This window comes from Eubalaena glacialis, chromosome 14 (genome assembly GCF_028564815.1).
Source record: "Eubalaena glacialis isolate mEubGla1 chromosome 14, mEubGla1.1.hap2.+ XY, whole genome shotgun sequence".
NCBI classification, from domain to species: Eukaryota; Metazoa; Chordata; class Mammalia; order Artiodactyla; family Balaenidae; genus Eubalaena; species Eubalaena glacialis.
The window spans coordinates 69,867,263-69,894,516 of record NC_083729.1 but is presented as its reverse complement, the minus strand read 5'-3'; positions in this window follow the sequence as shown (position 1 = coordinate 69,894,516).

Here is a 27,254-nt window from a genome sequence, read left to right as displayed (position 1 = left end):
GCAAGAGAATTGGGATGTAGTAATCTTTATCTATACAGGCTTGGGTAATTAATGTTTGCAAGTATTTTGAGCTCTTGCAATGATAATCTCCATAGAAAGATGAAACAGACATTTGAGGCTGAATAAACCACTTGGAAAGGCTGTCATAAAAACAAGTTCAACCACTAGGAAGAAAATGATACATTTGTGTGGCTTACCATCAAAGGAGGCTTCTAATCCATCACTCCCAAAGAAAAAAGAAATGCTGAAAAAGAAATAAAATTTTAAAAATATTTGCTTCACTACCATCTCATACCCTTCTAGAACACCAAGTCCCTACATCAGCCATTTTTTTGATCCATTCTAGTGAAATATTAAATTAAGAGAGGTGTCATAGGATTATTGTTAGCTGCTTAATCTTCAAGGGTGATCTTTTCCCAAAGGTGTCTGAATTTTATAAGAGAGCTATTTGAGATGCATATAAAGCATTCTTCAGTATTCCTTTTAGAATAAAGATACTGGTCTTTAATGCTCTAATTCCAGGCATATAGAAAGTCTTGCCTTATTATTACTATTGTCTCATTATTACTGCCTGATTATTATGAGTGTCGGATAAAATAGTTATTGACATAAATGGCAGGTTATGAAGAGAGAGGATTTGTTGATCTTTTAACAATCATCTAAACAATGGGAACATCTTTTCCAAGCCAAGTTCTCCTACCCCATGTCATTACACTAATTCTAACATCTTTCCTAAATCAAATTCTTTCTATATGGAGAGAATATTTTGACAGAGAGAGCCTATAGTGTGTAGGATTTTAATAATAGACTACTGCCTGAAGAAGCAGATCCCTCCCTGACTGTGTTTCAGATCTAGCCAAAGTCACTTATTACCAGACTCTATGGACACCCGAACTTACAATGAGTTTTCTGACCCCAGGAGGATTTAGATAAACTCTGGATAAGTTCTGTTCTGTGAAATAAGCACTGAGTTGCTTAGCAGCAAAAAGGTTTCTCCTCTTAAACACCTCAGCCAACAACATTTCTGCAGGATTTATAAGGATGCAACAGGATGAGGGTGCTAAGTGTCCCAGGGTGAGAGCAGTTTTTGTTTATCTTACATGAGGCTTAAGACTCTAAGTCCATTTTCAACCCCTTCTGACTCCTTTCTTTTCTAAGCTCAAGGATGAAAGGGACCCTGCAGGTGGTTCTGCTCTTCCCTTCCTCTGTTGGTGTGCAGAGGTTTGCTGGGCAGGAAGCCACAAGCCCTCATTCTTAGTCAGTGGGTAATCAGAATATTATAGGCAACTTGATGCTGGATGCTGGAGTGGATTTAGAGTAAAATGGATTTTTTCATTAATGCATTTCTGACTACTGCTTTCCACTCTGTTCAGAAGTAAAGTAAGTTCCCTTTCTTTTTAGAAGATCCACGTCTTGGAGATTCTATAAATATAGTTTTTAATTTAACTCCTGTGAAAGAATGGCAACATGTCTTTGAGTGAAATTTACACCTTTCAGAGGCACTATCTCTCCCCATTTGTCACTGCCTCCCTGAGTGTCATTAGCCTCCCCTGGATAGGAAAAAGTTTTGTACAAAACCCCAAAAAGCTAAAAGTCCTTAGGTTTAAGGGCATTTGTTTATTGAGCCCATCTGACTCAGCAGTGATATATGTGCAGAGGAAGGCTTTCTTTGCCTGTCTTAGCTTTGAAGGAGTGTGATTTTTCTTTTCTACTCAAGTTTTATTCAGAAAGCAAAAGAAGCACATAATTCTCTGGTTGTCCCTTGCATCCCTAGGCTGTGTATTTCACAGGAAACCTCATTTTGAAAATAAAAATATCATTTGTAATCTATTAAAATAGGCTTGGTTTGGTCAAAAGCCATGGTGCGGGAGGGTGGAATAAAAACTGCATCTTGAGGCAAAAAGGTCCATTTTGCTGTGCTACAGTGCAGAACATGCTGTCAATTGAATGAGACCAGAGCAATAAATTCTGGGGATTCTTGGGTGAAAGTATTTCTTATCACTCTTGGATTGAAAGGTTCATGGTATTTTATGGTTTTCTCCAGTTGCCTTGAATGATTAAAGAAAATGTCAAAGAACATTGAGCAGGAGGTGCCAAATCCTTCCACTGAGGCCTTTCCAATATATGATTGATGGATCCTGTCAAGGGGGCTGTCACGTAGTAAAGTACCAGCTACCACACAGAGAAGGTGTTTGGTGCTGTACAAACATTTTTTTCCCCCAGCCCTTGGAAAAGGAGGAGAGATTGAGGATTAGCAGCATCCCATCACACACAGTATGACCCAGAAAGATCGAACTAAACACAGAAATGTTCTGGCCTTCTTTTCAGATCTTGCACCGAAATAATTAAACACATCATCAATTTCCATCTGCTTGGACTCTGACCCAAAAGTGAGAGTCAAATAGCAATCAATGGCCGTTCCTCAATTACCCAGCGTCACAGCATCACAAGTAATTGTGATGACAAAAATTTTTATTTTCCAAGTGAGGAAGAAAACACTCCAAGAACCCTAACAACTACTACTGTGGAAGCCAAACACATTCACTCACAAATAAGACATAGTATTGTCTCCAGATCCCACTGGAAGAGATTCGGCTGACTTAAAACAAAACAGAGTGGAGGGGCAAGATGGCGGAAGAGTAAGACGCGGAGATCACCTTCCTTCCCACAGATACATGAGAGATACATCTACACGTGGAACTGCTCCTACAGAACACCCAGTGAACGCTGGCAGAAGACGTCAGACCTCCCAAAAGGCAAGAAAATCCCCACGTACTTGGGTAGGGCAAAAGAAAAAAGAAATAACAGAGACAAAAGAATAGGGACGGGACCTGCACCAGTGGGAGGGAGCTGTGAAGGAGGAAAGGTTTCCACACACTAGGAAGCCCCTTCGTGGGCAGAGGGGGGAAGCTTCAGAGCCACGGAGGAGAGCGCAGCCACAGTGGTGCGGAGGACAAAGCGGAGAGATTCCCGCACAGAGGAGCGGTGCCGACCAGCACTCACCAGCCCGAGAGGCTTGTCTGCTCAGCCGCCAGGGCGGGCGGGGGCTGGGAGCTGAGGCTCGGGCTTCAGTGCTAGCTGGGAGGTAGTCCGGGAAAAAGACTGTAGCTGCCGAAGAGGCAAGAGACTTTTTCTTGCCTCTTTGTTTCGCGGCGCGCAAGGAGGGGGGATTCAGAGAGCCGCCTAAACGAGCTCCAGAGACCGGCGTGAGCCGCGGCTATCAGCGCGGATCCCACAGCAACAGGGACGCAGAGGGAAAAACAGAGAGATTCCCGCACAGAGGCTCGGCGCCGAGCAGCACTCACCAGCCCGAGAGGCTTGTCTGCTCACCCGCCGGGGCGGGTGGGGGCTGGGAGCTGAGGCACGGGCTTCAGTCGGATCCCAGGGAGAGGACTGGGGTTGGCTGCGTGAACACAGCCTGAAGGGGCTAGCGCACCACAGCTAGCCGGGAGGGAGCCCGAGAAAAAGTCTGCAGCTGCTGAAGAGGCAAGAGACTTTTTCTTCCCTCTTTGTTTCGCGGCACGCAAGGAGGGGGGATTCAGAGCGCTGCTTAAACGAACTCCAGAGACGGGCGCGAGCCGCGGCTATCAGCGCGGACCCCAGAGACGGGCGTGAGCCACGGTTATCAGCGCGGACCCCAGAGATGGGCATGAGACGCTAAGGCTGCTGCTGCCGCCACCACAAAGCCTGTGGGCGAGCACAGGTCATTCTCCACACCGCCCCTCCCGGGAGCCTGTGCAGCCCGCCATGGCCAGGCTCCCATAATCCGGGGACAACTTCCCCGGGAGAGCGCACGGAGCGCCTCAGGCTGCTGCAACGTCACGCAGGCTTCTGCCGCCGCAGGCTCGCCCCGCCTCCTCCGTACCGCTCCCTCCCCCCGGCCTGACTGAGCCAGAGCCACCGAAACAGCTGCTCCTTTAACCCCGTTCTGTCTGGGCGGGGAACAGACGCCCTCAGGCGACTTACATGCAGAGGCGGGTCCAAATCCAAAGCTGAACCCCAGGAGCTATACGAACAAAGAAGAGAAAGGGAAATCTCTCCCAGCAGCCTCAGAAGCAGCGGATTAAAGCTCCACAAACAACTTGATGTGCCTGCATCTGTTGAATACCTGAATAGACAACAAATCATCCCAAATTTAGGAGGTGGACTTTGGGAGCAGGATATATTAACTTCTCCCCTTTACCTTTTTTGCCGTGTGGATGAAAGGCTCTTGGTGCTCCAGCCAGGCATCAGGGCTGTACCTCTGAGGTGGGAGAGCCAACTTCAGGACACTGGTCCACAAGAGACCTCCCAGCTCCACGTAATACCAAACGGCGAAAATCTCTCAGAGATCTCCAGCTCAACATTAAGACCCAGCTTCACTCAACGACCAGCAAGCTACAGTGCTGGACACCCTATGCCAAACAACTAGCAAGACAGGAACACAGCCCCATCCATTAGCAGAGAGGCTGCCTAAAATCATAATAAGGCCACAGACACCCCAAAACACACCACCAGACGTGGACGAGCCCACCAGAAAGACAACATCCAGCCTCATCCACCAGAACACAGGCACTAGTTCCCTCCACCAGGAAACCTACACAACCCACTGAACAAACCTTAGCCACTGGGGACAGATACCAAAAACAACGGGACCTACGAACCTGCAGCCTGTGAAAAGGAGACCCCAAACACAGTAAGATAAGCAAAATGAGAAGACAGAAAAACACACCGCAGATGAAGGAGCAGGGTCAAAACACACCAGACCTAACAAATGAAGAGGAAATAGGTAGTCTACCTGAAAAAGAATTCAGAATAATGATAGTAAGGATGATCCAAAATCTTGGAAATAGAATAGACAAAATGCAAGAAACATTTAACAAGGACGTAGAAGAACTAAAGAAGAACCAAGCAACGATGAAAAGCACAATAAATGAAATTTAAAATACTCTAGATGGGATCAATAGCAGAATAACTGAGGCAGAAGAACGGATAAGTGACCTGGAAGATAAAATGGTGGAAATAAATACTGCAGAGCAGAATAAAGAAAAAAGAATGAAAAGAACTGAGGACAGTCTCAGAGACATCTGGGACAACATTAAATGCACCAACATTCGAATTATAGGGGTCCCAGAAGAAGAAGAGAAAAAGAAAGGGACTGAGAAAATATTTGAAGAGATTATAGTTGAAAACTTCCCTAATATGGGAAAGGAAATAGTTAATCAAGTCCTGGAAGCACAGAGAGTCCCATACAGGATAAATCCAAGGAGAAACACGCCAAGACACATATTAATCAAACTATCAAAAATTAAATATAAAGAAAACATATTAAAAGCAGCAAGGGAAAAACAACAAATAACACACAAGGGCATCCCCATAAGGTTAACAGCTGAACTTTCAGCAGAAACTCTGCAAGCCAGAAGGGAGTGGCAGGATATACTTAAAGTGATGAAGGAGAAAAACCTACAACCAAGATTACTCTACCCAGCAAGGATCTCATTCAGGTTTGATGAAGAAATTAAAACCTTTAAAGACAAGCAAAAGCTGAGAGAGTTCAGCACCACCAAACCAGCTTTACAACAAATGCTAAAGGAACTTCTCTAGGCAAGAAACACAAGAGAAGAAAAAGACCTACAATAACAAACCCAAAACATTTAAGAAAATGGGAATAGGAACATACATATCGATAATTACCTTAAATGTAAATGGATTAAATGCTCCCACCAAAAGACACAGATTGGCTGAATGGATACAAAAACAAGACCCATATATATGCTGTCTACAAGAGACCCACTTCAGACCTAGGGACACATACAGGCTGAAAGTGAGGGGATGGAAAAAGATATTCCATGCAAATGGAAATCAAATGAAAGCTGGAGTAGCAATTCTCATATCGGACAAAATAGACTTTAAAATAAAGACTATTACAAGAGACAAAGAAGGACACTATATAATGATCAAGGGATCGATCCAAGAGGAAGGTATAACAATTGTAGATATTTATGCACCCAACATAGGATCACCTCAATACATAAGGCAAATACTAACAGCCATAAAAGGGGAAATCGACAGTAACACAATCATAGTAGGGGACTTTAACACCCCAATTTCACCAATGGACAGATCATCCAAAATGAAAATAAATAAGGAAACACAAGCTTTAAATGATACATTAAACAAGATGGACTTAATTGATATTTATAGGACATTCCACCCAAAAACAACAGAATACACATTCTTCTCAAGTGCTCATGGAACATTCTCCAGGATAGATCATATCTTGGGTCACAAATCAAGCCTTGGTAAATTTAAAAAAATTGAAATTGTATCAAGTATCTTTTCCGACCACAACGCTATGAGACTAGATATCAATTACAGGAAAAGATCTGTAAAAAATACAAACACATGGAGGCTACACAATACACTACTTAATAACGAAGTGATCATTGAAGAAATCAAAGGGGAAATCAAAAAATACCTAGAAACAAATGACAATGGAGACACGACGATCCAAAACCTATGGGATGCAGCAAAAGCAGTTCTAAGAGGGAAGTTTATAGCAATACAAGCCTACATCAAGAAACAGGAAACATCTCGAATAAACAACCTAACCTTGCACCTAAAGCAATTAGAGAAAGAAGAACAAAAAAACCCCAAAGCTAGCAGAAGGAAAGAAATCATAAAGATCAGATCAGAAATAAATGAAAAAGAAATGAAGGAAACAATAGCAAAAATCAATGAAACTAAAAGCTGGTTCTTTGAGAAGATAAACAAACTTGATAAAGCATTAGCCAGACTCATCAAGAGAAAAAGGGAGAAGACTCAAATTAATAGAATTAGAAATGAAAAAGGAGAAGTAACCACTGACACTGCAGAAATACAAACGATCATGAGAGATTACTACAAGCAACTCTATGCCAATAAAATGGACAACCTGGAAGAAATGGACAGATTCTTAGAAATGCACAAACTGCCAAGGCTGAACCAGGAAGAAATAGAAAATATGAACAGACCAATCACAAGCACTGAAATTGAAACTGTGATTAAAAATCTTCCAACACACAAAAGTCCAGGACCAGATGCTTCACAGGCGAATTCTATCAAACATTTAGAGAAGAGCTAACACCTATCCTTCTCAAACTCTTCCAAAATATTGCAGAGGGAGGAACACTCCCCAACTCATTCTATGAGGCCACCATCACCCTGATACCAAAACCAGACAGAGATGTCACAAAGAAAGAAAACTACAGGCCAATATCACTGATGAACAGAGATGCAAAAATCCTCAACAAAATGCTAACAAACAGAATCCAACAGCACATTAAAAGGATTATACAACATGATCAAGTGGGGTTTATTCCAGGAATGCAAGGATTCTTCAATATACGCCAATCAGTCAACATGATACATCATATTAACAAATTGAAGGAGAAAAACCATATGATCATCTCAATAGATGCAGAGAAAGCTTTCGACAAAATTCAACACCCATTTATGATAAAAGCCCTGGAGAAAGTAGGCATAGAGGGAACTTTCCTCAACATAATAAAGGCCGTATATGACAAACCCACAGCCAACATTGTCCTCAATGGTGAAAAACTGAAACCATTTCCACTAAGATCAGGAACAAGACAAGGTTGCCCACTCTCACCACTATTATTCAACAGAGTTTTGGAAGTGTTAGCCACAGCAATCAGAGAAGAAAAAGAAATAAAAGGAATCCAAATCGGAAAAGAAGAAGTAAAGCTGTCACTGTTTGCAGATGACATGATACTATACATAGAGAATCCAAAAGATGCTACCAGAAAACTACTAGAACTAATCAATGAATTTGGTAAAGTAGCAGGATACAAAATTAATGCACAGAAATCTCTTGCATTCCTGTATACTAATGATGAAAAATCTGAAAGTGAAATTAAGAAAACACTCCCGTTTACCATTGCAACAAAAAGAATAAAATATCTAGGAATAAACCTACCTAAGGAGACAAAAGACCTGTATGCAGAAAATTATAGGACACTGATGAAAGAAATTAAAGATGATACAAATAGATGGAGAGATATACCATGTTCTTGGATTGGAAGAATCAACATTGTGAAAATGACTCAAATACCCAAAGCAATCTACAGATTCAATGCAATCCCTATCAAACTACCACTGGCATTTTTCACAGAACAAGAACAAAAAATTTCACAATTTGTATGGAAACACAAAAGACCCCGAATAGCCAAAGCAATCTTGAGAACGAAAAATGGAGCTGGAGGAATCAGGCTCCCTGACTTCAGACTATATTACAAAGCTACAGTAATCAAGACAGTTTGGTACTGGCACAAAAACAGAAATATAGATCAATGGAACAGGATAGAAAGCCCAGAGATAAGCCCACGCACATATGGTCACCTTATCTTTGATAAAGGAGGCAAGCATATACAGTGGAGAAAAGACAGCCTCTTCAATAAGTGGTGCTGGGAAAATTGGACAGGTACATGTAAAAGTATGAAATTAGAACACTCCCTGACACCATACACAAAAATAAACTCAAAATGTATTAAAGACCTAAGTGTAAGGCCAGACACTATCAAACTCTTAGAGGAAAACATAGGCAGAACACTCTATGACATAAATCACAGCAAGATCCTTTTCGACCCAGCTCCTAGAGAAATGGAAATAAAAACACAAATAAACAAATGGGACCTAATGAAACTTAAAAGCTTTTGCACAGCAAAGGAAACCATAAACAAGACCAAAAGACAACCCTCAGAATGGGAGAAAATATTTGCAAATGAAGCAGCTGACAAAGGATTAATCTCCAAGATTTACAAGCAGCTCATGCAGCTCAATAACAAGAAAACGAACAACCCAATCCAAAAATGGGCAGAAGACCTAAATAGACATTTCTCCAAAGAAGATATACAGATGGCCAACAGACACATGAAAGAATGCTCAACATCATTTATCATTAGAGAAATGCAAATCAAAACTACAATGAGGTATCATCTCACACCGGTCAGAATGGCCATCATCAAAAAATCTAGAAACAATAAATGCTGGAGAGGGTGTGGAGAAAAGGGAACACTCTTGCACTGTTGGTGGGAATGTAAATTGATACAGCCACTATGGAGAACAGTATGGAGGTTCCTTCAAAAACTAAAAATAGAACTACCATACGACCCAGCAATCCCACTACTGGGCATATACCCTGAGAAAACCATAATTCAGAAAGAGTCATGTACCAAAATATTCATTGCAGCTCTGTTTACAATAGCCAGGACATGGAAGCAACCTAGGTGTCCATCATCGGATGAATGGATAAAGAAGATGTGGCACATATATACAATGGAATATTACTCAGCCATAAAAAGAAATGAAATGGAGGTATTTGTAATGAGGTGGATGGAGTTAGAGTCTGTCATACAGAGTGAAGTAAGTCAGAAAGAGAAAAAGAAATACAGTATGCTAACACATATATATGGAATCTAAGGAAAAAAAAGGTCATGAAGAACCTAGTGGCAAGACGGGAATAAAGACACAGACCTACTAGAGAATGGACTTGAGGATATGGGGAGGGGGAGGGGTGAGATGTGACAGGGTGAGAGAGTGTCATGGACATATATACACTACCAAATGTAAAATAGATAACTAGTGGGAAGCAGCCGCATAGCACAGGGAGATCAGCTCGGTGCTTTGTGACCACCTAGAGGGGTGGGATAGGGAGGGTGGGAGGGAGGGAGATGCAAGAGGGAAGAGATATGGGAACATATGTATATGTATAACTGATTCACTTTGTTATAAAGCAGAAGCTAGCACACACACACACACACAAAAAAAAAAAATACAGAACCAGATAAACAAAATACCTCCCCAACATAAGAGAAAGCTCACTGTTTACTAGCTGTGTGACTGTGTTCAACTTTGCTGTGCCTTTCTTTACTTATTGTCAAATGGGGATAAGAATATATCTACCTTTAGGTCATTTATGAGACCAAATGGGTACTTAAAACATTGCGCAGTGTCTAGCTATTTAAGCGTTAGCTGTTACCATTAACCTTCCATACTGAGGCATGTCAATGGGCTACTGTAGATACACACATAAATGATAGCCCGAGTCTATATTCATCCCTGACTAACTCACTCACTCCCTCACAACACTGCTGTATGAACTATCTGAACTCATCAACTGAACTGGATTTTCCTCACCTTCTAAATAAACTGACTACACATGAATCTGCTACATAAGGATGTGGTACAAATGACCACAGACTCTAATGATCCCTGGAGTGACTGATGTGAAAATAAGTGCTAAATTCAAAAGCTAACGTGACATATATGCTGACCTCAGCTCTTCTTGAAAAGATTAAAGTTGAAGCATGAAGGGAATAATGTTTCCTAGATCATACTTTCATTGAGCTGCAGCTTCATGGATTATAAAATTAAGTAAAAACACCTGACTACAACAGGTCAGATTTTTTGTTGTTGTTTGCCATTTTTATTCTTTAAAAGTTTCTTAAGATTTTTCTGAACTGCAGGCTAAATAAATGTTAGCTTAGCCCCCATTGCTACTGCCTACCAAGGAATTCTCTGAATGACTAAGTGCCTCAGACACAATGAAAATGGATTTATGAGTTTTCCAGGGATCTACTATAGACAAATAAGGCTGTGCATCAGAGGGTCCTATTTAAAGCTAAGTTAATCAGCCAAAGAACAGTGCTAGAAGGAAAGGAAATGACAGAGGAGAGGAATGTAGAGGGTCTGTGCTTGGATGGGCAAGCAGCAGAAGGTAAACACTTGAAGGCCAGGCAGAGGGAAAATGCTCACCCTAAAGGTACTCTTCTTTGTACTAAATCACACCGCTGGAGATGGAATAAAAGGTGAGCCATGGGAAGCTAACCCAGCCAAGCATCCCACAGCTCCCAAGGTTACAGATACCTGTCAACAAGCACTGGTACTGAGGGCCACATCCCTTCAGAAAGGGATGTGGAAGGGTTCCTTCCAGATATTCTTTTTATTTGGGGTCTTAAAGTCAAACGTTACTGGACATTTCCCAGCAAATATGTTGATCAGTTCTAAAATACCTAATATCTTGTTCTTTGAAATACCTGGAAAGTTTTCTTACAGTTTAAAACTAGATAATAGTATGTAACACATTATTAAAAATATATATATTATTTATAAGTTACCTGTACAGCCTTACTAATTGACGTGCCCTTTGTCTTTAATAACCATGGATCTTGGTGCATGAGGCTTAAGGAACAATGTCTAACGTCATGCACATACTCAGTTTATAGGTATATAGATACTAAAACTAAGGACTTCACAGCCAAGCAATGCAAAGAATTTGATGTTTGATGAAGGAATTATTACATAGACTTGTGCTTTCTTCCCTTTTTTTCCCTTGTTTTTATTTAATGAGAAGTGCTTTAACCTAGGCACATAATGGCAATTGTATTTGTGCAGTGGGATGGGGAAAACTAATTAAGCAATGCCAGGCCTGAGAAAATTGGGATGTTCATTGGTTATATTTATATTTTCACCCTCTGTCTCCTTATTCTCTGTGGTTCTTTGCTCCCCATTTCACTGCTATACAGTACTCTTATCCTCTCATATCTTTCCTCTTATCAAAACTGACTCTCAAAAAAATAATCTGATACCCATCAACATTAGGAATAACCAAAAAAAGTACTCCACTTGTTAACCATTCTTTGAGAATAAGCAGGTACAGTGCTAAGTCTGAGTTGTTAACATATTTGTAATGGTTAGCCTTTTCCATGAAATGAAGGCATAGAACAGAGCTCACTTCAGAAATCCTTTCCATTCTCATCCACAGGAATGTGACATGAGAAGCATTGTGCCTTCTGGGAATGGGGTAACATTTGGGCCAGAGAGCAGTTGCACGCTGAGCAGACCCTTTGAAAAATGTTGACGTTAGCACATCAGTACCTGTCTTTGAAGCCCAGCAAAGGTGCCAGACGTTGTTTGTGAGATAATCACTCTTAAAGTGCCTGACATTTGTTTCTTGCACTATACAACTGTACCACATGAACGTCCACAGTCAGAAAAGCAGAGACCACTGTGAAGATATATGTAAGAGGAAGGAAGGAGAGATGCCCAGAAATTTTATTATTGTAATTTGAGCCTGTTTTTTGAATAAATTCTTTTTCTTTTAATATGACAAAATAGGTGTTAAAGGTTTCATTAGAGCAGAATTTTATGTAATTCATTAGTAAGCTGTCTTATGCGACAGCAGTTAGGTACAATTACAAAAATTCATTTTAATAACGATACTTAGTGTCTATGTAACATTTTGAATTCCAGAGTCATTTTGTATGTATTAATTTACTTAATCTAATAAACACCCCTTTTCAGGGGAGATGTGTAATGATCCTGATTTGTAAGGATCAGGGATTAGGGACAAGAGTGGTGATGAGGCCTCTCCTCAAGCATCTTAAGTGAATTTATGTCCTGCCAATAATATAGTAGTAGTAGTTTTTGTTCAGTTCATCTCTTGTCAAACTCAATTTTGTGTGCCCAACGCACGGTGAGGCCAAACAAACTAAAACGTCGGAGTTTGGAGCAGAGAAAGATTTATTGCAAGTGCCATGCAAGTAGAATGGGGTGGCTCATGCTCAAAAGACCTGAATTCTCAGATGGGTTTCAGGGAAGAAGTTTTCATAGGCAAAATCGCAGGGGAGGACTGTGTAATCCTCCGCTCATTGGTTGGTGGTGAGGTAACAGTGGTGTTCCAGGAATCTCAATCATCAGCCTTCTGGTTCCAACCAGTCTGGGGTCCACATGCTTGTGCTCAGCATGAAGTTACCATCCTCAACAGGGGTGGAACTCTCAGTTCCTGTATAAGAACTCAGAGATTATAATCAGATTGTTATGCACTTTCCTGGAAGAGGAACCAATACCAGGTCCCATGATACACTATTGTTTCTTTCTGTATTCCCTCACTTATCCAATTGCTAACTTTTTGGATCTGCCCTTTGGAACTCAGAGGAGGTCTAGGAGTCTGAAACCTTTTCCCTACAAACAAGAAATGGGAGACACAGAAAAGCCTTTGTATTACTTGGGAGGACCCCAAAGGATCTTACACAATTTCACATCCTCTTCCTAAGTTCAAAAGTTAGGAAGTTACATAATGCATAATGCCAAACTCTGAGACAAGGTTTTCTTTTCCATGTACTATGTCATCAAATGAAAGGACAAATAATTTTCCAATTAAAAAGAGGAATGCAAACTCAGCAAACTACATACACATCATAAAATGTTGTGCAAGTATACAATATTGGCTCAGGAAAATTCTATCTAACTCCTTTGTACACTTGACATCCCACATGTTGCATCACAAAAATAATGATCTTGGAAACTCTCAGAGCTTGTGGTTGGTGTTAACTCCTGTGGCATAGTCCAGACACTGTCCAGCCAGTTAGCCAATACAGATTTTGGAAAGCTTCTACTGAGTGCTTAGTTGTATGTTCAATTCCAAGGGAAATACAGTATAAATCTAAACCATGGTTTTAAGGGCTTATGGGTTAGTTATGGAAAGATTAACCTTGATGGAAAAAGGAAATATTAAAATGGCATTTGATGAGAAGACCCAGGAACACTCAAATCTTGTCCTCAGGTTACACTTATCTATCACTGTGTAAAAAATCTTCCTAAAATCAAGTGGAGGAAAACAAGCATTTTATAATTTTTACACATTCTGTTAGGAATTTAGATAGAACATAGGGTGTGTGGGTTGCTTATGCTCCATAATGCCTGGAGCCATAGTATTGAATGCTGGGGATGACTCAAATTGTTGGAGACTGCAATGATCTGGAGGTTTCTTCACTCACATATCTCACATATCAAAACCCTCTAGGACAGGATTTAATACAGAGAATTAAGGATCTAAGGCAACCTTTGTAAAGACTTGGGAAAGAAATATCAGGGAAGCTACTGCTGGCTTTTAGGAAATCACAAGTATGGAAATGCCAAGGATGCTGCCGTCAATGATGGGGTGAGTGTTTAACCTGGTTCTATCCAGAGGCATCTAGAAGGACACAGAAGAAATATTTGCCTTCCTGACCAAAAAAGAATGAATGATGAGAACAGCAACAGGACAAAGCCATTTTGCTCCCAGCCCCTTTCTTGCTTCTTTGAGTCTAAGGGTAGGATGCCTGGGACTGTGACAGTCATCTCACAGCCTGGAGGGGAGACACCATTCACATACTGAGAATGGAGAAGCAAAGGGACTGTGCATCAACCTCTAATCTTCTGCCTCTATATTTATGTGAGATTAATCTGCTCCTACTTTTACCGAAGTAGTCTCATATTTACAGCTGAACATATCTGGTTTGAAACATACACAAAAAGAAATGTTGACAGGTTTCTGTGATGGTAGCAATTAATCTTTGGATGGATCCATAGATTGAGAAGCTGCATATACAGAGGAGAGCAGCTTTCTCTGACTTCAGGAAGCTTACCACCATTTTGTGTCATGGCCATTTTACATCCTAATTTCTTCAACATATTTGGCAATAACCACACAAATATGAGAAATCGAAGGTCTAAGTTACAATGTCCACGAAGTTAGGTAAATGCATTCCATTCTTCTCTTGAATGTTGGTGAACCTATGAGACAGAATGGAACCTGAAACCTGGGACCTGGGACCCTTGGCTGCAGTGCTTTCACCTGGACAAATGTCTCCTTGTCTCCTGGAGCAGCAAAATACAAAGAAATAATAAGGGACTAAAAACCACTGCATTCGTGAGCAGTTGGGGAAAATTATAAACAACAAGATACAAAAAGACCAAAAACCTAACTGCCACTTCTGAGGAGCCGGGAGCAAAAGCAGGGCACTGGGCATGCCCCTTGCACACAACATCACAAAGTGGTAGCAAATCATCTAAGCCATTCCTTTGGCCTGACCCCTGGACCCACCTCTACCATCACCCCATCTACCCCCCCCCCCTTAGGGAGTGCTCGACCCCCTCAGGGAGTGAGCAAGGGAACTTGTTACTTGTTTTTGCTCCCTCCTGGTACAGCAAGGGTCCCAATAAAGCCTTGCTTGAATTTCTTGTCTGACCTCTTATCAATTTGTATTGATTAAGGAGACCAAGAACCCTGGTCGGTAACACCTACAAAAGGCAAAAGGAAAATAAAAACTTGTTTTTTTTACTGTCCCATTTACATGGTGTAAAATGTGAATACTCTGGATTTTTATTTGCCAGTCCAGCCACTCACAGAAACACAGATTTCTTGACCTTATTTTTAATCCAAACTCCTGGGGAAGGGCCACTGTTTAGTCAGGCCTCCTCTGGAACAGCGTGACTGAGACAGGGGGAGCAGGTCAGCAGCGAGTTCCAGAAAGTGAGGTGAGAAGGGTGAGTAGCCAACCAGTAAGTGCCTCCATGAAGGAAGCTGTCTGAGTTAGGCCAAATATCATCTGGAAAGGCAGTGCCACTACCATTCAGCACAGGTAATGAGAAGAAGTAAAGATATACTCCTTGTGCTGTGGAATCCCCAAACAAGGTAAATTACCAGTACAAGGATGATGACAATAAGAGTGATACTGGAACACCAAGGACAAATGAAAAGACTCTTTTCTGCTTTCTAACAGCATCTAACACATCTACCTAGCGTATGGGTATTTCACTTATGATATGATATGATTTAGAACACCTCAATGTCTTCTGGCAAATTATCCCTCTGCCCTCTGACAGACATATTTCTTCAACTTATATCTTTATTCCCAAGGTTTAAATTTACTGGAGAAAGCAAGTACTTTATCCCAACATAAAAGCATGCACATAGTTAAATAATTTGGCACTACCCAGCTTGTGGGATTTTAGTTCCCTAACCAGGGATTGAACCTGGGCCCTCGGCAGTGAAAGCACAGAGTTCTAACCACTGGACCACTAGGGAAGTCCCAATAATTTGTTTTTAAAAAGTCAAATATCTGGGCTTTACTTCTTGATTCAGTAGGTGAGGATGAGTTGAGGCTCAAGAGTCCAGTTGGTTCTGATACAAGTGGCTTGAGCTCCATGGCTTTGTGTTCTTTAGCATGAATGAAGGTCCCAAGGACAAGTCTGCTAAGAAAGAAAGTGCCCCAAGTTACACAGTTCTGAAGGGTGAGAGGGAAGAGTAAAATAGTGTCAGGATAGGGGTGAGGGCAAGTCATGTAAAAGGAGATTGAGTTGCCAAGTAAATACTACTAAATCCACCACACAGATTTCCCAAAGGGATTTCCAAAGGCTAGAATATAACCTAGGGAGAAAATTTCTATTGCAAGTGGATTTGAAAATTGGGAGTTAAATGGAGGACTGTGTTTTATTATTTATCCAATATCTGACATTTTCAGTCACCTCTGCTCTAAATTATGAGATAGGCGGAAACGTCCTCTCCCTGTGCCCAGCCCCATGGAATACTTTCAAGTAAAAAGTGGAGAACACTCAGTTAGGAGATGTGGACCAAGTGGAATTTATTGTGTCAGCTTGACGCAAACATGGGTGAAGGCCAGATATAGATTGGTGACTCACTCACATTTAGATGCAGTCTGAGTAAAATGTTTTCATTTCTGCATCATGGAAGCAAATTAGAAAGCTTTCACTCAAACCATGGAATTGAATTTCTTGCAACAAAAAAGTGACCTACCTCCTAGAACAGCTTTGAAAAGTCCCATTTTGACTTCTGCTTAGTTTCAAAATCTAACTTTATTTAACTCCAACATAGAAACAACCAGAATGATGATATTTTGCCTCTAGGTAATTCTATGCCCCTAAATGCATTTCATATAAGAAATAAGAATGAATTAAATGTCGTTAATCTTCAATATTAAAAAATCTTTTCAAAATAGGCTTTAGATATTGCATATTCTTTTTAAAGGTGCTGAAATTGCATCCTGAATGTCTATACTTTAGGGGCTTAAATGATATCAGGAAAGTCTGTTACCCTGTATCTATAGCCATTTGCTCCATGAGTATTTATTTTGTAGAGGAAGCTTACCATTTTTTGCAAGCTTTCAGAAGAGGCAAGAATTAAAACATTAAGGATTTATACACTGCCTCCAGATATTTGTCGTAAATTATCTTGTAATGTTCATGATGAAATCAGTTTACAGGAAAATTCTCCCTGACTTCAGATGTAATGTGAATGTTCCTGTACATCTTATACATAACAAAGGAGTCATCATAAGGCTTATGAAGATCAATGGATTCATGACCATCATCACAGCATCTGGAAGACAGGAGATGTAAATTTTTGTGACAGATTGTTCAAAATCCTTTTTGAACATCTTTATTGAGGTATCGTTGACATATAAAAATCGCATAGGGACTTCCCTGGTGGTGCAGTGGTTAAGAATCTGCCTGCCAATGTAGGGGACGTGAGTTCCATCCCTGGTCCAGGAAGATCCAACATGCCACAGAGCAACTAAGCCCGTGCGCCCCAACTACCGAGCCTGCAAGCCACAACTACTGAGCCCACACACCACAACTACTGAAGCCCTTGTGCCTAGAGCCCATGCTCTGCAACAAGAGAAGTCACTGCAATAAGAAGCCTGCACACTGCAACAAAGAGTAACCCCCTGCTCGTCACAACTAGAGAAAGCCCGCATGCAGCAATGAAGACCCAATGCAGACAACAACAACAAAAAAAGTCGCATACATTTAAGGTGTACAACTTGATGTATTGATATGCATACACATTCTGAAATAATCATCATAATCAAGCAAATTAATATATTTATCACTTCTACACAGTTACTGTTATCAAATGGGGGTCCCGCTGCTCACCACTTGCAAAATCAACTACATACTTACAAATGTTGGTAGAAAGGAAAGGTGCCTTTAATCATAATGCCAGCAACCTGGGGAGATGGTGGACTGAGCATCTCCCAAAAACCACCTCCAAAAATTGTGCTCGGCCATGAAACTTTTAAAGAGAAACAAGGAAGTAATCTCAGTTAGTCATTGAGATGGGGGTCAAAGTCGTCAACATCTCCCACTGTGTGCAACCTTGTGGACTCCTCGTGATCTTCCTCTGGATGTTATCTTGTTCACACAGTTTGGTCACACAGTTTGCTCAGGAGATTACTGAAGGGGAAGCTAAGGAAGAGGCCTGGTGATCTGTTAATTACTTATTCTTCATTTCTCCTTCTTTGATCTATGGAAAGAACTGAGAAGTTAGGCAAGGTATTATGGAATTAAAATATTTGAAAGGTGTGCTTGGGCCGGAAATGAGTAGAGCATGGGGGTGCCTGGTTTAAAAATTAGTTACAATATAGCTTTGCTAAAGTGACAAGAAAAGGGGCTTCCTGTGAAGGAAGGAAGGTTTCCTGCTCAGGAAGTTTTCCTGAAAAATGCTGCTTACATTCCCATTGTGTGTATATGTGTGTGTTGAGAAGATTTATTTTAAGATGTATTCTCTTAGCAAATTTCAAGTATACAATACAGTGTTGTTAACTATTGTCACCATGCTGTACATTAGATCTCCAGAACTTATTCATAACTGAAACTTGTACCCTTTGACCAACATGACCCCATTTCCCTGACTCTCCAGTCCCTGGCAACCACCATGCTACTCTCTGCTTCTATAAGTGTGACTATTTTAGATTCCACATATAAATAAGTCATGCAGTATTTCTCTTTCTGTGTCTGGCTTATTTTGCATAGCATAATGTCCTCCAGCTCCACCAGTGTTGTCACAGATGAAAGGATTTTCTTCTTTATTAAGGTTGAATAGTATTTCTGTGTGTGTGTGTGTGTATCTATCACATTTTCTTTATTCCATTCATCCCCTGAAAGACACCTAGGTTGTTTCCAAATCTTGGCTATTGTGAATAGGGAACGCCACAGTGAAAATGGAAGTTTAGATATCTGTTCAAGATTCTGATTTCCATTCCTTTGGATATATACCCAGAAATGGGATTGCTGGATCATATTTTTAACTTTTTGAGAAACTTCTATACTACAAATTAATACAGCCAGTATGGAAATCAGTATGGAGGTTCAAAATTATTTATTGTGTGCCAGCTTGTGATATATCAATGAGACCTGTGCCAGCTTGAGATACATCAATGAGATCAGTATATACACTGTGATCTTTAGCAACTCATGTCCTTTTTTTAATTCTTGGTTTTCCCATTAAGAAAAAAAATTGAGATATAAGAAAAATAAACAAGAACTCATCTAAAGCATAGTTATAGAAATAAAGAGATTTCAATCCTTCTAGACTGGCAACAAGGGCATGTTAATAGGTGCTGGTTGTAAGAAGAAATTTGACTACTGAAACACTTCAAAGGATAGAAATAATCCTTATATCAGGATTTTCAGCATTTTTTTTACTCTGTGTAATTGCAGCTGATTCACCATCATCTTTCTAATCTGACTAATTAAAAATAAAACTCAGCCAATCCTAGTGGCAAATGTTTTTTCATTTTACTATTAATGATTTCAGCCAGGAATAAATTAAGATATCAATGTCATTTTAAAAATAAATAACTTTCCCTGGAATACAGAGAAGGGATTCTTTTATAAGTAATCATGGGAACACTTATGTCCCCAAACTAGGTAGTAATGCAGCATGTTCCCTGGGAAAAGACTGTTTTGACTTCTTGAAGAAATCAATGTGCTGACATTTTAAGCTTGAATTACAGATAAACAATCTGAATACAACCACCATAAATTTAGAAAAAACAAGAGAGGCTTTAGAACTTTGACGGCAATTTTAAATAGAAAGGAGAGAATCCTGCAGTTTCATCAGTTTTCAGTGTTAAAGGGGGAAATATCTTCAAGAATATCACTGATTGAGGGGCTTCCCTGGTGGTCCAGTGGTTAAGACTTTGCCTTCCAATGCAGGGAGTATGAGTTCGATCCCTGGATGGGGAGCTAAGATCCCACATGCCTCGTTGCCAAAAAAAAATAAACAAAACATAAAATAGAAGCAATATTGTAATGAATTTAATAAAGACTTTAAAAATGGTCCACATCAAAAAAATCTTAAAAAAAAAAAATCACTGATTGATTATAAGCACTTTTTACTTTCCAGTAGATTTTTTCTTTATTTTTTTATTTCCAAAATTGTTTCTAGCTTGTTAAAATATAAATAAGTACAATGTATGTATGGATAGATAGATAGATAGATAGATAGATAGATAGATAGATAGATAGATAGATAGATAGATAGGTAGATAGATAGATAGATAGATAGATAGATGATAGATAAGAAAAATTAAATAAAATCCTAGAAAGGAAGAAATATTTGTTTATTAAAATGAAAATAAAAAATATCATTTTGGGGCTTCCCTGGTGGCCCAGTGGTTAAGAATCCACCTACCAATGCAGGGGACATGGGTTCGAGCCCTGGTCCGGGAAGATCCCACATGCCCCAGAACAACTAAGTCCGTGCACCACAACTACTGAGCCTGTGCTCTAGAGCCCGCAAGCCACAACTACTGAAGCCCATGCACCTAGAGCCCGTGCTCCACAACAAGAGAAGCCACTGAAATGAGAAGCCTATGCACCACAATGAAGAGTAGCCCCAGCTTGCCATAGATAGAGAAAGCCCGTGCACAGCAACGAAGACCCAATGCAGCCAAAAATAAATAAATAAAATAAATAAATTTATTTAAAAATATATATATATATCATTTTGGATCCCTGGCCATTGTATAAAGCTAAAACTCTCTCCCAAATAGTCATTATGTTTCACCTCAAGCTTAAAAGGAAGTTGTTTCTAGAAGTAGTATGAATTAAATCAAATTCAGGAAAAAAAAAAAAAAAAAAAGCCAGAAGCAAACAAACTTATATAAAATGGCTCTCTGGAGAGACCTGAACTCCAGAATATTTGTAAACAGTTGTATCTATAGTTATACACTTTCCTCAATTTTTCAATCTTACTTCTAATCCTACTGTGTCAGCACATTACTTTACCTCATTCTTCATAGCATGGATGGAAATAGAGATGGGAGCTCCTTCAAATTCCCTCCACCAAATTTAAAATGCTGCATATCCATTTTCTCCTCCATCCCTTCTGGTGCACAAGGAGAAGTGTCCCTCCTCCCATCAAAGGCCTGTATGTTTCCTGTAGAGTTCCACCACCCTCTCAAGGACCTCACTCCCTTATTATTCCTTCTACTCCTTTCTCTCTTAGATCATTCCAATTAGGTATCAAATATACTCTCTATCACCCATGCTTACCTTGAATCCTACAATCTCCTCAAGCTACCTACTCAATATCTACACTGAATTTCAAGGTGAAACAGCTCTCAGAGAATATCTGTGTAATGCTGACTCCACATCCTCACCAACCATCCACTCCTTCATATACCTTCAACCTGCCAAGACTGCTCTCACTAAAAAATTCAACAACTTCTATGCTGCTAAAGAGAATGGGTTCTTGTTAGTCTCCCTCTTATGTGCTCCCTCTCCTAAGTCTACATGGTTGACCCCAGCACACTTGAGAAATTTGTTCTCTTTGCCCCCATCATCACACTCTCTCCTAATTTCCTCTGACATTGACCATGCCTGTCTCAGGACTCTGTTTACAGTCCTAGGCTGTGCTTATTCTAGTCCTGTTGCCATTCTACACTTGTTCTATAATCTCTAATTGTTAACCATTCCTCTACTCACTACAAGCCATTTATGCATCTCATCTCTGATGCTGGGACTTAATAATTAACATATACTTCATATCTTCATATATTTCCACTCAAGTGTCCCTAAAGCTTCTCAGACTAATGTTCAGAACTAAACTCATTTACCTTCCCCTCTTCAAATTCTCTTTTGCCCATTAGTGTTTTCCACATTAGAAGTTGGTGCCATTATCTATTTTCTTGTACCAGAACCACATGGAGGGACTCTTTATATACTACTTCATCTCCTGAATCCAATCACCCATCACCAAGTGTTTTTATTCTTCCTCCAAAATATATCTAAACTCTATTGATTTCTCTCCATTTCTATTCCTACCACCCTAGTACAAACCATCATTTTCTCTTTTCTGATCCATCAACTTAGCTCCTACCAATGAGTCTTATCCCATCTCCATCCAATCCATTCTCCTCACAGCTGTCACATTCATGTTTTTAAAATGCAAGCATCACAGAAATACTCTCCTGCTTAAAGTGTGTCAATGGCTTTTTTTACCCATAAAAGTCTGAAAGTTTTAGTCTGGGACACAACATCCAGTTTGATCTTGTCCCTGATTCCTTTGTTGCATACCGCTTTCCCCTCACACCATTCACTGCAGCCACATGGAGCCTCATGGGAACCTTGACTGCCCTTTCTCCATAAGTTTGGACCTCAGCTATGTGCTTTTCGAATAAATCATACTTAACACTATTTTATTCTAGCAACTAGCAAGTTTCCAGAAGCATAATAAGCACTCTAAAAATATTTGCTGAATATATGATATTGAGGGCAGGAACTATGATTTTCTGAAGATCTATATTTAAAGGGTATAAACATTGAATAGAAGGGCTTGGATTCCCAATTGAGGTTTATCAATACTCAGTCAACAAGTGATTTCATCAACTGGTGCCCTATATGGACCATTCTACAAAATGTATCTCCGAATTAAGCTAGGACATCACAGAAACAATTAGCTAAGTTAGTTCAATTGTCCCTCGAAGAATGTGAATGGTTTGACCATAAAACATTTCTGGAGCAATGCCAGCAGCCTAGAGAGAACTGGCTCAACAAAGCCCAGCAACTGACATCCCAGGCCTTCAAGTCAGGCACCACTCATAACTTTGACCTTTGAGGTTAATAAGTGATAACCTCTAAAACCTTATTGCATCTCCTTCAGGATATATTTAAAAAGGAACTGATTATATTGTATGTTGTTTTCTTCATAAAGGCTCAGTGTGTGTTGGAGAAGGGGAGGGCAGAGAACTCTCATTTTAGGAATATTTGTGCAGCTTCTAAATAACTAATTTGTTTACAAGCCTTGCAAATGTAGTAATTTATCACATCTTCCTCTTCATTATGCACACTAGAAAGTTAAAATCAAATTATTTACCAACTTCCGGGACATGCATATGAATTTTCAGCCTGTGTTTTGATACTACCTTCACTTATAGTTAAGATTCTTCTTCCTGCTGTAATTTTCTATTTGGCTCACTTCTTTTGATTATGTTAAACTGACTTATATTATACATTATAAATACTATATGCATTATACACATCTTCCTTCAATGCTGGATCCAAGGTTATTTTTTAAAAATTAAATAAGCATGACTGAAACCTGAGATTGTGAAAGATCAAGAATATAGATTTTGTATTTTGAAGATAAGCCAGGTATAAATGAGAAGGTACAAATTAAGAATGAAGTCTCAAGAGGCAACAAAGTATAAAGATAGTAGTCAATAGGATTTATCTTGGTAAAGCCACAGGAAGAAATAAGGAGGTAATATCAGAGATGGAAAGTATACAGACTTCTAATTTAAAGAAATGTAAACAAAATAAGCAAAGTATCTCTCACGTCTCAAACCAGCAATGGTTCTTTTAAATTATAAGACCGAGTACTCAAGAGACACAGGACCAGGTACTTTCATCTGCTATTCACAGGAGAGTAAGGTAGTGCAGAAATGACAGGGAACAATTTATAAGGCATATCAATAGCCTTAAAAAGAAAAAGTCGATGCCTATTTACTCAGCGATTTCTTTTCTGGGAATTTATCCAAAAGAAATATAAAGATTTTTTTAACATTTAGTTTTAAAATTATTCATTGAATAATTGGTATGATATCAAAAATATATATGAACATCATGCATACCTAAGTAATTAACAGGCTATCATATATAAGTTTTATCCTATATAAACTTTAAAAATAGTATTATAAAATAATGTTAATGCCATTGAATGAAAATTATTATATATTAAGTGAAAATCAAGTTACAAAGTAATAGGTAGAAATTAACCAATTTATGTTAAATATATTATTAAACATACATTTTAGACACATTTATTTATAAATTATGTATGTGTGAGAGAGCATTAAACTTATCTTTGGATTATAACATGAGATTTTCATTTTCTTCTTTCTGTTATCAATATAAAAGACAAATTATTTTTAAGCAGCTGAAGAAGCTATAGGAAAATGATTTTTGAAATCGAATATGTTCAAGGATAACAAATCCAACAGCTATTTCATGGAAAATCCAGGCACTATTTTAGACATTGGGAACAGAACAATGAATAAAATAGTCTCGATCTCAGGAAACTAAATTCTCATGTAATCTCATTTCATTTAAAATCTCATATAGCCTAAATTCTATTTAAAATTAAAATTTTTGTTGACCAAAATCAACCTCAGCTGAATTAATGAATTAAAATATTTAGGGTTCAAGGTGGGAAAACACAAATTGGAACAGTAGAGCAGTCTAGGTAGCAGCTGAAGCCAACCTAACTAATCTCCCCTACAGCCTCAATGGAGAAAGGTCTAGCCTGTGGGGACACCATGCCCAGAACTCTGAGTCCACCTAGACAAAACCGGAGTGGAAGTCAGGATGCCTTTGACCCTCAGTGCGCAGCCAGGAGCACTAATTGTCAACCCTGAGCTGAACCTCATTTCCTGACTTCTGTCTCTCATTAACAGTTTAAGAAACTGAGCAAGGTTTGGGAGGAAGACCAGGTCTAAATCCCAGGAACCCCCTGTACATATCCCAGCTGACCTGTGTCTCTGCCTCTGCCCATTGGAATGAGCCTGGCACAGTCATATCCTGATAGAAGTGGGTACTTGAACCCAACAGGTGTGACCTGGCAACACCATGGTTCCAAGGAGCTACAGGCTTCATTGAGCTACCCTCACTGAGATGCAGCACCTCTCTCCCAGTCTTGAAGGCTTCCTTGGGCTCCCCACTCTGCTCAGCGTGCTTATAAAATCCACTATATCCCAAGTATCCTTCCTTATGGTGCTTGCCAAGCTCTCTGAGCCTGCCTAGCCCATGAAAAGATGGTACACCACACTCTGCTTTATGTTATCTCAAAAATGGTGCAAATGTGAGCTTCCTGAATGCCACATCACAGGGTCTGTATCAGCCAGTGCCCATTTAGGAAACAGAAGACATGTAATTATTTAACAAAGAGAATTAAATACAAAAACTATAAGATGCAGCCTTTATTCTTAGAGATAGTAGAACAAAGGGAAAATGATGGAATTATTAAAACTTAGAAGCTTGAAGCCCCATGGATCTGGGATCCAGACCTCTGAGAAGAGGGTGCTTCTTGGTGGGCTATACTGTCTCTGAAATGGGCACAATGAGGCTGGTTATTCAAGCCGATGGAAAAATTGTAAACTGGAATCAACTGCTATTACAGGAATGAACTGCTGCTGCAGGGGTGAAGAAGCTAAGTCCTGAAGACATGAGTCAACATTAATCTGGAGTCAGAAGATGTCAAGAATGTGATCTATTTGTGTACCCATTGCAAAGTTGTATCTACTGCCAAGTGTTTGTGTGTGATTCTACAATATTTAAGGTTTTTTGTAGCCTGTCCTTGCCCGTCTCCAAGAAAGGATTCACCTGGAGAAGGTGTCTCTATGGGATTGTTTCATCCTTTTCACCAAGGAAAAAGAACTAGAGACAGAGAATATCTTAATGTGTGACTAATGTTAGCAGAGGATAAATGAAGCTCTGAAAACTGAGATGACAAAGATTGTTCAAAAATTTTCATTCTCCAATGAATCAGATTTCTGTTTCCCATGGCTCTATTGAAGAAACTTGTGAAAATGGAGACTTTGCACTGCAGCAAACAAGCCTAGAAGACTTTGCCAATAAGGCAGAAGCATAATGAGTCTGCTATATGCCCTTTACAACCAGTAGGTCAGTTTTCACTATGGCCATTACATAGTTCTCTGCTGGTGCCCAGCAGGTGACACACTCACAATTGTGACACCCTCACAATTCTTATGTCTCCCCTGTCAGGGAAAACCAAGTGGCATCCAGCGAGGGATAGATGGTATTTTACCAGCTGATTCAGAAACCACCCACATGCCCATGATAGCTCCATTAAGTCCTGGCACCTGAAACCTTAGAATGCTTTTAGGTCCCAGGCTCCCCTGTCTATGTTTATGCCTTTTTTGATTACGGGTGGGACAGAGGAGCTGCGTAGTTTAAAAACATCATTCCACCTGGACAATCTTTTATTTTTCAGTCCTTTTAATATCTTGCTCCAGTAAAAGCCCAGGTATGGCAATATTTATTTCCCTTTGCATTTCCCTTTGCACTTGCCCACATGCATTTTAGGCAGACAATATTAAAAGTAAAAAGATTGCCCATGGTGAATGTTAGTGGTGGTTGTATTTATTTGGATAAGTTAGACTATTTGCTCTAACTTTATTGCTACCATTTTTGCATTACATTTAGGAATGAAAAATACATTATGTTGCTAAATTTAATAATATCATAGATAATCCAGTATGAAAACGTTCAATTACTGATTTTTCTAGTTTATCTTATAGTATGTTTATAAAAAGCTTTGTTTTTAGACTTTAGTGCATTGAATTATTCTGTTTTTTAAATGACAGATTAGAGCTCTTAACTTTGTTATTCCCCAAACAAACAAAACAATTTAAAAGAATACTTGCATAGGGACTTCCCTGGTGGTGCAGTGGTTAAGAATCTGCCTGCCAATGCAGGGGACACGGGTTCGAGCCCTGGTCTGGGAAGATCCCACATGCTGCAGAGCAACTAAACCCACGTGCCACAACTACTGAGTCTGTGTTCTAGAGCTCATGAGCCACAACTACTGAGCCCGCATGCCACAACTACTGAAGCCTGCATGCCTAGAGCCGGTGCTCCACAACAAGAGAAGTCACTGCAATAAGAATCCTGTGCACCACAACTAAGAGTAGCCCCTGCTCATTGCAACTAGAGAAAGCCCGCATGCAACAATGAAGACCAAACGCAGCCAAAAATAAAAATAAAATAAATAAATTAAAAAAAAATACTTGCATAGGAAAAATTACTTTCTTGTCATGCCCTGGAGCAGGATGGTTCTTTTTCACTGCCACATAAACAACACTTTACTCATGTGGACAGTGTCCCCTCCAAATGATGCAATTGCCAGGCCTTCTCACAATCCCAAAATGCACACACACACACACACATTCAGACACACACACTCAGACACATGCATATACATATATACACACATGGCCAAGTTCTTTTCCAATACTATAAATCTCCAACTAGGTGAAATTTGAGCAGAGGGGCAGAGTATGAAGAGAATGAGTGTTGGAGGAGAAGCCACAGCACCAAAACAACCTAAAACCTGAGTGGTACAGTCT